Source organism: Alexandromys fortis, unplaced genomic scaffold (genome assembly GCF_014885135.2).
Source record: "Alexandromys fortis isolate MF-2015 unplaced genomic scaffold, M_Fortis_MF-2015_v1.1 scaffold_21, whole genome shotgun sequence".
Classification (NCBI taxonomy): Eukaryota; Metazoa; Chordata; class Mammalia; order Rodentia; family Cricetidae; genus Alexandromys; species Alexandromys fortis.
In genome coordinates this window covers 6,393,632-6,403,373 of record NW_026067905.1, presented here as the reverse complement: position 1 = coordinate 6,403,373, position 9,742 = coordinate 6,393,632, and the positions used below count along the sequence as shown (strand labels likewise).

Here is a 9,742-nt window from a genome sequence, read left to right as displayed (position 1 = left end):
AACTTAGCTCCTTCACAGACCCAAAATAAAACACAATAATATACATAATTCAGACTCTCTGAGTATTCTTCATCTTTACATGGCTTATTAGTTTTAAGTCTACTACTTTTTAATATTCATTTTATTATTTTTACTCCTTTAGTCTGACTGTCTGTACTATGTCTCTTTAAAGACTTTGTTTCATTTTTTATTAAACCATTTACTTCTTTTTATAACTGTCTATACTCTTTTTCTTCTCATCCCCAAGCCTATGTACATTTTTAAAACATGTTATCTTATTTAGAGGTCTTTTATGTCTGAATCTGTTTTATTGTGCATCTGCAATTCTGTCCAGAAGCACTTCTTAAAATGCTAAATGCGTCTTATGAACTTAAGTAGCACCATTGCCTGCTTGCTCCACCCAGTCCAGCATGGCACAGCTGTTTGCTTCCTTGGAGAGCCAGGCTCACAGTCCCATTTTTAGGCACACAGCCAGTCTATGTTGTCCTTAAGCAACTTGTAGCATTCTGTTCACAAACCTCATTTAAATGCTCCATAGCCAGACCTCTCAAAAGAGCCAGAGCCATGTGTGCTGGCAAACCAGGAAACTACTGTTCAAAACAGTGCAGCTTTTTTTTTTTTTTTTCTCCTACTGCTGAATCAGGAAAGCTTCACTTAAAGGAGCTGCAGCCACCAACAAGAAAAGCCTATTCGGGGAGGGGGAGTAAAAATGTGGCTAAACTTTGTTTTTTAGTGTCTAGAATTTCCAAGTTTTCTTAGGCTTTACGTGGATTTAGTCAACCACATTGGCACCAATTTGTTGTAAGATAAGCTGTTTGTTTGTTTCCTGGATGCTCAGCAACTCAGATCCAAAATAACCACACATAAACTGTACTAATTATATTACTGTGTGGCCCATTAGCTCTAGCTTCTTACTGGCTAACTCTTACATCTTAATTTAACCCGTCTCCATTAATCTGTGCATCCCCAGAAGGTTGTGGCCTACCAGCAAAGTTTCAGTGTGTCTTTCTCCAGTGGCAGCTCCATGGCCTCTCTGACTCCACTTTCTTCCTCCCAGCATTCAGTTTAGTTTTCCCTGCCTAGCTAAGTTCTGCCCTGCTATAGGTCCAAAGCAGTTTCTTTTGTCATTAATGGTAATCACAGAATACAGATGGGAATCCCACATCACTAAATCCAGTTTTTAAATTAAATTCACTTAATTTTTTTAAATGAACCCCAAGACATCAACTAAAACAACTTTTAAAATAAAATATTCTAGCACAATGTAATGTAAAGATATGTTAGGTTGACAATTATATGCTAGGAATGAGAGCAGAAAAATATATAAATTCTTTGTTTTCTGCTATTAAGCCATGATGTATCTCTAAGGATGGACAATTGGATGTTTGTAGTAAAAACACTGTAGCTGATAACATCAGTCATCTCCAGTCTGAGCTGAGGTCTTCCTGGCAGTGTTTGTGGGTATTCCGTAGCACAACAGCATGCACAGGGTGAAGTGCGTGTATTGTGTATTCAGACCTGAGGCTTCAGTGAAGTCACATGATACAGCATGGCTGCATGCTGCCAGAAATACTAGAGATGCATTACACATTTTATTGCAACTAACTTTTGCTTATAGAACATTCAGAAATCTCCTATCGCTGCAAATTTTTATTGACTCCCATGCTCTCTTACATTTGATTTCTTTTCCCAATTCCATATGTGTGTGTGTGCATGCTTTTGTAATATGTGGTGGGTAGGCATGCACAGGTGAGCACTTGCATGTGAAGGCCATGGGTTAATGTGTCGAATCATCCCCCATCACTCTTCCATCTTATGCATTGAGGCAAGGTCTCTCAGTCAAATCCATAGCCCCAGTGAATGGCTAATGTAGTTACATAGTCTTCTCTGGAGATCCCCTTTCTCTACCTTTGGTGCTAGGATAACAGGTAGACTGAGCATCCCAACCACATGACAGGACGCTGGGGGTCCAAACTCCAACTGTGCAGCAAGCACTGTAATCACCCGTCCTTCTCTCCACAACTCTGAACAATTTTAAACAATGTTTATAGAATATTGGCCTAATAGAGCAGCATAGTTTTAGCCTTTAGAGAGAGTCCATGCATAGGTAACTCAGTGAGGCTGGAGAGTGGTACTGTTTAATGAACACAGCAATTGCAACAGTTTTTTTTTTTATAACACCCACTAATCAAATGAGACAAATGGTGAGCTAGATACTGTTAGGGTTTCTACTGCTGTAGAGACACCATGACCACAACAATTCTTCTAAAGGAGAACGTTTAACTGGGGCATCTTACAGTTTCAGAGGTTTAGTTCATTATCATCATGGCAGGGAGCACAGCAGCATGCAGGCAGACATGGTGCTGGAGAAGGAGCTGAGAGTGCTATCTCTTGATATGCAGGCAGCAGAAGGAGACTGTGTCACACTGACCACACTTGAGTTGGTTACACACTGTGGTCATACCACAGTGACACACGTCTTCCAATAAGGCCACACCTAATAGTGCCCCTCACTGTGGGCCAAGCATTCAAACACGTGAGTCTATGGAGGCCATTCTTGTTCAAGCCACCACAGTCATTATGAGACTTTATTTTCCAATATTGTTACAGTTCTGAAATGTATTTGAACCACCAAAATGTAAGCCAAGGGAAGCCTCTGAACTAAGTCACCATCTTATTTTAGTATGTGATCAGTTTTAACGCTATTGAGACTTTTTTTTAGTATATTTTTGGTACTCAGTTGTCACAACTCATTTTAAGTGCTCAGTAGCCCTAGATGGTGAGTGGTCCCATTGTCTGAGACAAGGCAGTCCTCACAGGGAAGGGCCAGGAAGTGGCAGCCATGAGCTGGCCTTGAGAAGATCTTTGACCACAGGTCTGTCTTTCTTTGTCTTCTCATTTCTCCCCATGAACTCACCTTTTCCTCCATTTTTAAATTTGTATTTTAAAAACTTTGAATAGTCCACATGGGGGAATGCCCAGACACAGGGAGACCTGCTGCGTTTTGAGGGGTCTGTTTTTGTCACAGACTTTCTCCTTGTTTCAGCCTTGTTCAGAAGGGGACAAAGACAGCGAGACCCTAGAATGGCAGCGTTTGTCTAGAACTCCGACATTTGCATTTGGAAACTCATTATAGATCTTTAACATACTTTCTGGACAACTAACAATACCAGAGACTGTGTGCAGCAAAGGCAAAGTCTGGGGGACAGCTGGTGTTTGCCATCGCAAGTCTTGGTTCGAATGCTGAGTTGAGTAAAGCTTTACTTTTTTAGAATTTGTAAAACAACAACACAAGTCAGTGCTGTTTGCGTAATTTCGCAGATGACATCCATTCTTAGGAGTTACTTGTTTTGGTTACTTACTCATTTCCAGTGTTGTTACAGTCCTGAAATTTATTTTGAACAAAGCAACATCTTAAATTAAAAGACACTTCCAGCTTATAAAGCTATTATTTAAAGCCCCTTAAGTGGGGCTGCACATCAAGATGTCAAGTTAGCCAAAATGGCTATGACATCGGAGAAGGCCTTCTCCTCTGGATGGATGCTCCTGCCTCTGACTCCTGAATGCTGGGCTGTAGGTGTATACCACCATTTCTAGCTTTATGTGGTGCTGGGGACCAAACCATGCTAGGCAGTCACCCTACCATTTGAGCCACACCCCCAGCCAGACTGTTGTTGATATTAATATTCTTTGAATGGTTAGTGTTGCTGTTCAGATGACCTTCTACAACATTCCTGCCTGTTATCTAGGATGATACAGTCAGGGTCTCCACCCCACTGCCCATCTTGAATCACACTCCCTTGCTTTATTCTAAGTGGCCACGCCTTTATTTTTATTTAGTGTAGACTAACTGCAAGGAGTGTGGGTACTATGGGCATACCCTTGGTGTATTAGAGGCATTTTTAAAACCGTGACGTAGTGGTTGCTTTCCGATTGGCATTCTGTTTGAATATTCCTTACTACTTGCTGTGTTGCCTCATTCCTGTGATGGACTAGGCACAGTGAGAAGCATTACCACTGCTGTGTATTCAGGGAGAAAGAATGAACTAGAGAGAAAAGATTCTCCTCCTTCTACCCTTTCTCCTGATGTGGGAGTGTCATATATCAATCTGTCAATTTCATTGGTTAATTAATAAAGAAACTGCTTGGCCTGATAGGTTAGAACATAGGTGGGTAGAGTAAACAGAACAGAATGCTGGGAAGAAGGGAAGTTAGGCATTCGTTATGCCTCTCCTCTTCAGACACCATGCCTTTCCTCTCCAGGCCAGACACGATGAAGCTCCAGCCCAAGATAGACGTACACTAGAATCTTCCCAAAATGGGTTAATCAAGGTATGAGAGTTAGCCAGTAAGAGGATAGAGCTAATGGGCCAAGCAGTGTTTAAAAGAATACAATTTGTGTGTTGTTATTTCGGGTGTAAAGCTAACCATGTGGGAGCTGGGCAGGATGAAAAACAGACCTTCCCGCAGCTCCTTCTACATTCTTCCCCCCTTTTTCTCCCCTTTCTCCACCCTCCTCCTTGTCTTGCCCGTCCTCCTCCTCCCTGTCCTCTCCTTCCTCCCCCTTCTCCTTCTCCTCTATCTCCTTTTCTTTCTATCTCTGTCCCTTGTCTTTCTCTGTTTCTCTCTCTCTTTTAAAGCATCCCCTTTTCTCTCATGAGAAGATAAATGAATCATTTACCCAGATCTTTGTGGAGCAGCTGTTCTTAGATGAAGACGAGCATCCATCCCATCTCTGCTTCCAGCTTCCTTCTTTAGACGTTCTTCTACCATGAAACTGGATCTTCATATCTCGCCCGAAATTATTTTAAGCTCATAATGGAACAAATGAGTCTAATAGGTTTTAATCTGGTGCCTCATATTTTTATACATTTTGTTTATTTTTTAAAAGTATCTCATTGCAGATTGTAAGCGTGCATTAGTGTTAGAATCACCATACAAAACTTTCCCACTACCTCTAATGGGTAATTTCTCAGAGAGTAATAGAAAACGCGGGGCTAATGAACAATGTGTTTGGGAGCTCTTATTCTAGGGTCCGTGCGACTTCCACTCAGGGACAAGCTTTCTCCGACAGCAGCCGAGTTTAAATTCTATTTTTCATTAGTAAAGCATACAATGTTAATAACAGCTTCCATTGTGTTGTCCTTTTGTGCATTGGAACACATTTTCCACAGTCACCAAGGCTTTCAGATCTTACTAGAAACTGCCTGTATCATAAATAAGATTTGTTCAGGAAATAAAAATGTATGTTTTTCCATTGTTAGTTATACTTTAAAATATAATCACATCTGAAGCTTATTATGCAGCAATAGCCCTAAGATATTATTTTTGTAAATGTACTACTTTGGTCTTAATACTAGTTTTTAATCTCTTCTTGTTTCTATGAAGTCTGAATGAGATTTTGAAAATTGAATAATAATTTGATCCGTTAATCTTTTGAAGCTAGTAATTTTATTTTCCTCTCTTTGCAGTCTCTGAGGCTCGCAAATGAATAGGGCTTCATTACTGCAGTCTGCATTTAATAACCATTATCCATTATCTTGTAATTAAGACTCCCTGTAACGAATCATGAGGACAATGCAAAAATACATAGTACATTTCTTTAATGAACTGGAAAATGTTCGTCTTGTTCTATTTAGTAATGAGTTGCTGAGTAGTCATTAAACCCACTGGAGAATAGAGTTAGATGGATTTTGAAGACTGTCTTGAGTTTGTGGTTAATCTATTAGAATTAAAATTTCATCTTCTATTTTTATCAACAGCTGATTAGAAGTCATTCTGTTTGACCAAATTGATTAGAAGACCATATACAAGGGCAGCTGTTGTTTAATGAAAGTTTTTAATGAAACTGTACCATGGAGACTTGTAATTACAGGCCACAGAGAAGCTTTGAGTAGCCTTAGACCACAAAAAAGAATTGTGCTAAAGGTGCCAAATTAGGAAAATAAGAACTACAATTTTATGTAAAGCAGCACATTTATTATTAATTTTAATTCCAACTACTCACAGTTAGTGCTGGTCTGTTTATTGTGGCCCTTCTGACTTTCTCAGGCCTTTTCTCACCTAATTTAGTCATTAGCTCATTCCATCAAATGTGTGAACCGGTTGTATGGCTTGCTTCTTTGCTTCTGCTGATGGTGAGCTATTTTCTCATTAAGGTTTTATCCCCTAAGCTGAGCACACCAAGGTAGGGTTGGCTACGGCCGGGTTTACATGTGTTAAGGTAGGGTTGACTGTGGCCAGATTCACATGTGTTAAGGTAGGGTTTGTTGTGGCCTGGTTCATTTGTGTGAAGGTAGGGTTGGCTGTGGCCTGGTTCATGTGTGTGAAGGTAGGGTTGACTGTGGCTAGGTTCACATGGTGCTAATGGTGGGACTGGCTGTACCCAATGAGTTCACATGTGTTAAGGTAGGGATGCCTGTGGAGATGGCTTGCGGTCCCCCGCTGACCAGGACAGGTTTATTTGTATCTACCCCGCTTATTTAAATAATAAGAAGACCATAGCGGAGGGGAGGCGGATTCCCATAAGTAAGGCTGTAGAAAACCCTACCGCTACTGAGATTCAGGATGTATGCTCAGCAGTTGGACTTAACGCATTTCTGGAGAAAAACAAAATGTTCTCCAGAGAATGGAACCGTGATGTTCAGTACAGAGGGAGAGTCTGGGTTCAGCTCAAACAGGAAGATGGCAGCCTCTGCCTTGTGCAGTTCCTGTCACGTAAGTCAGTGATGCTGTATGTAGCAGAAATGATACCCAAGCTAAAAACAAGGACACAAAAAAACAGGAGATGCTGACCCAAGTCTTCAGCAAGGAGAGGGCAGTAAAAAGGGGAAAGGGAAGAAGAAGAAGTGAAGTGTGAACGCAAAGCACACGTCCTACTGAGACACGGGCATCTCTGTGTCTGCGGGAACAGCTTTTGTGTTATTTAACTGAACTGTGAACAAGTGTGTCTCCCATCTTCATCACCAGAGCTAACAATGAGATAAGTTTACATCAAAAGTTTGCATCTAGCTTTTATACTGTAAAAAGGAAAGATTGTGTGTGTAGAAGAAAGAAGAATATTTTTCACAGATAATGACTGTCCCATAAGTTACTTGAAATCCTGTATCTGTTTGTCTTCTCTGTAAACATATATTTCAGGTAAATAAGTTTAATAAAATTTGAAATACAAAAAAAAAAAAAAAAGGTAGGGTTGAGTGTGGCTGGGTTCACACGTGTTAAGGTAGGGTTGATTGTGACCAGGTTCACACATACAGAGGAAGGGTTGACTATGGATGGGTTCACACGTGTTAAAGTAGGGTTGATTGTGACCAGGTTCACATGTGTTAAGGTAGGGTTGGCCATGACCAGGTTCACACATGCAGAGATAGGGTTGACTGTGGATGGGTTCACACGTATTAAGGTAGGATTGGCTGTGACCAGGTTCACACACCCTCTGAGGTAGGGTTAGCTATGGCTGGGTTCATAAGTGCTTTGAAGAGAGGCAAGAGTGCTCTGTGCTTTTGGTGATTCTGAAAGCAGCATATATTTCTGAGGTAATTTTTGTTTTAGTAAAGGGCAGGAAAAGTAATATTAAAATGAAAAATAAGATAAAAGTGTGGCTCCCTAGTCCCACCAGAGAATCCAGGGTTTTCCAGCAGTGGTAAAGCACAGATGTAATACATTTTCTAAACTATTCTGTGATATCAAATCTTATTTTTTTAAATTTAATGAAAGTCAGTATCTTAAATGCCTGAACTATATGTTTCTCAGTTGTTCTTCCTGACACCCAAAACAGACTGCAAACATAGCATCTACAAACTTGAGTCATGTGGTCAGACCTCATGGGGCCCCAGGGACAGAATCCAGATGTTTGTGGGTCCAAAACTCTCCATAGTTTTTAATGTAAGAAATGTTAACAATAGCTTTGATGGAACCCAGGGCATCCCATATGCTAGGTAAGGACTCCATCCCTGAGTCATCCCCAGACTAACAGCAGCAGTAAAGTAGATGTTTACATAATCACTGTGTCCCCTAACGACTTACTTAAGTAGAGGGTATGCCTTATCCTTTGTGCGTTTGATGTTTCTGTCTGATGACCAGGTTCTCCTGTGTACCTTCTCATCTTTCGATTTTTATCTGTCTTTTGTGGTCTGTAACAAATTACACCTATGCATTCCCCCATGTTCGTCTAGTTAAGTGGATCAATTTGAATCTACAGTTCTTTCTTGTCATATTTATTAGGAACACATCCACATTATTTCTATACATATAGCGTTAGGTATTGATGTGGGATGCCCCTCTATATGCTAACAATATGCTGAATATATTTTATTACCATTGGTTAATAAAGAAGCTGATTTGGCCGTTAGCCAGGCAGAATAGAGCCAGGCAGGAAATCTAACCAAATTGAAGGGAAAAATTAGGTGGAGTCAGGGAGATACCAGCCAACTGCTGGAAAAGCAAGATTTGAGGTAACAAGCCATAAGCCTCGTGGTAAGATATAGAATTATAGAAATGGGTTAATTTAAGTTATAAGAGTCAGTTAATAATAAGCCTGAGCTAGTAAGCCAAACAGTTTGTAATTAATATTGAGCCTCAGGGTGGTTATTCAGGAATGGTGGGTGGGAGAGAAACTTCCAGTTACAATGTATATTCTGATTTCAGTTAATATCTGATTTCTAGGAAGAACTTGGCCTGATGCTTAATACTTTGAGGTCTTACTTTGCCATTTGAGCATGACAATAGGTTGGTGGACGCTTCCCAGACAAAGAGAAAGAGTGGTTAGAAAAGACAGAACCTCCAGAAACTTGAGGAGAATTTCTTGTTATAATACTTGTATAATTCCAATACCAGAGAGAGAGAGAGAATAGAGAAAGAGAGAAACTGTACAAAGGGAATACAATGGCCACACATGTCCTAATCCAGGGCAAGCCATGGATCTAGGGAAGTTGGGAATGCCAAGGAAGACTGAAAAGACAATTGTTCCTAGTTGTAGCATATGCAAATAGGAGAAAGACAAAGACAAACAGGACATCCTGAAAAAAATAAAGACAGAAAAAGAAAACACATTAGCGCTCTAGGACAAACAAGGGAAATGACGCAGTCAACCGCCCTTGAGAAAGCAGGCCATCAGTGAGTGAGAGGAGAGACTGGAGCAGTGGCCGAGCTTGTCCTTCTCCACAACCAAAGCTGATGGAGGCAGTGCTAGAGATCCTGCCCCAGGGGAAATGTTTAAAGAAGGCCTTTATGGGGAGAGATTGCAGGCTCTGAATGAGTGACAGTAGGACGTTGACCGACAGAAGAGACAATCTAGGAGCCTTCCTTAAAAAGGTTAAGGCCCTGGTAGCACCCACATAGTAGTGTAGTGTTACTTGAAGATGGACTGAGATAATTGAAAAAAAATATGTATTAAAAACTCCAGGGAAGTGTGTAATAGTATGTGAAAGAAGTATAATTGCTATACTCAGAGGAGATAAACTGGAAACATGTAGGATTCTCAAATAAGTCAGAGAAGACCCGAAGGGCTGTGAAAATGAACAACAGATGCAGCAGGTGGAAGAGGAATAAACGTGGTAGATATTAGTCCCACAGAATCAATAATCACTTTCAGTGTTAATGGTCTAAATATACCAATTAAGAGTCTTAAAGAAGAACCCACCAAGCCCCTACTGAATGTTTATAAGAAATCCACTCAAAGGTGTAGTGATATTCATTTGTATTTTAATAAATAAAGCTTGCCTGAAGATCAGAGAGTAAAACA

General features: G+C 40.4%; 1 protein-coding gene and 1 pseudogene across 2 annotated transcripts in view; both read left to right on the top strand.

Moving 5' to 3' along the window:
• Nucleotides 1–9,470, top strand: part of LOC126497355 (signal recognition particle 19 kDa protein-like) — a 13,770-nt pseudogene extending 4,300 nt beyond the window's left edge.
• Dera (deoxyribose-phosphate aldolase) overlaps nucleotides 1–9,742 on the top strand; it is a 91,868-nt gene that overhangs the window by 71,360 nt on the left and 10,766 nt on the right. The gene's annotated exons all lie outside the window — the stretch shown is intronic.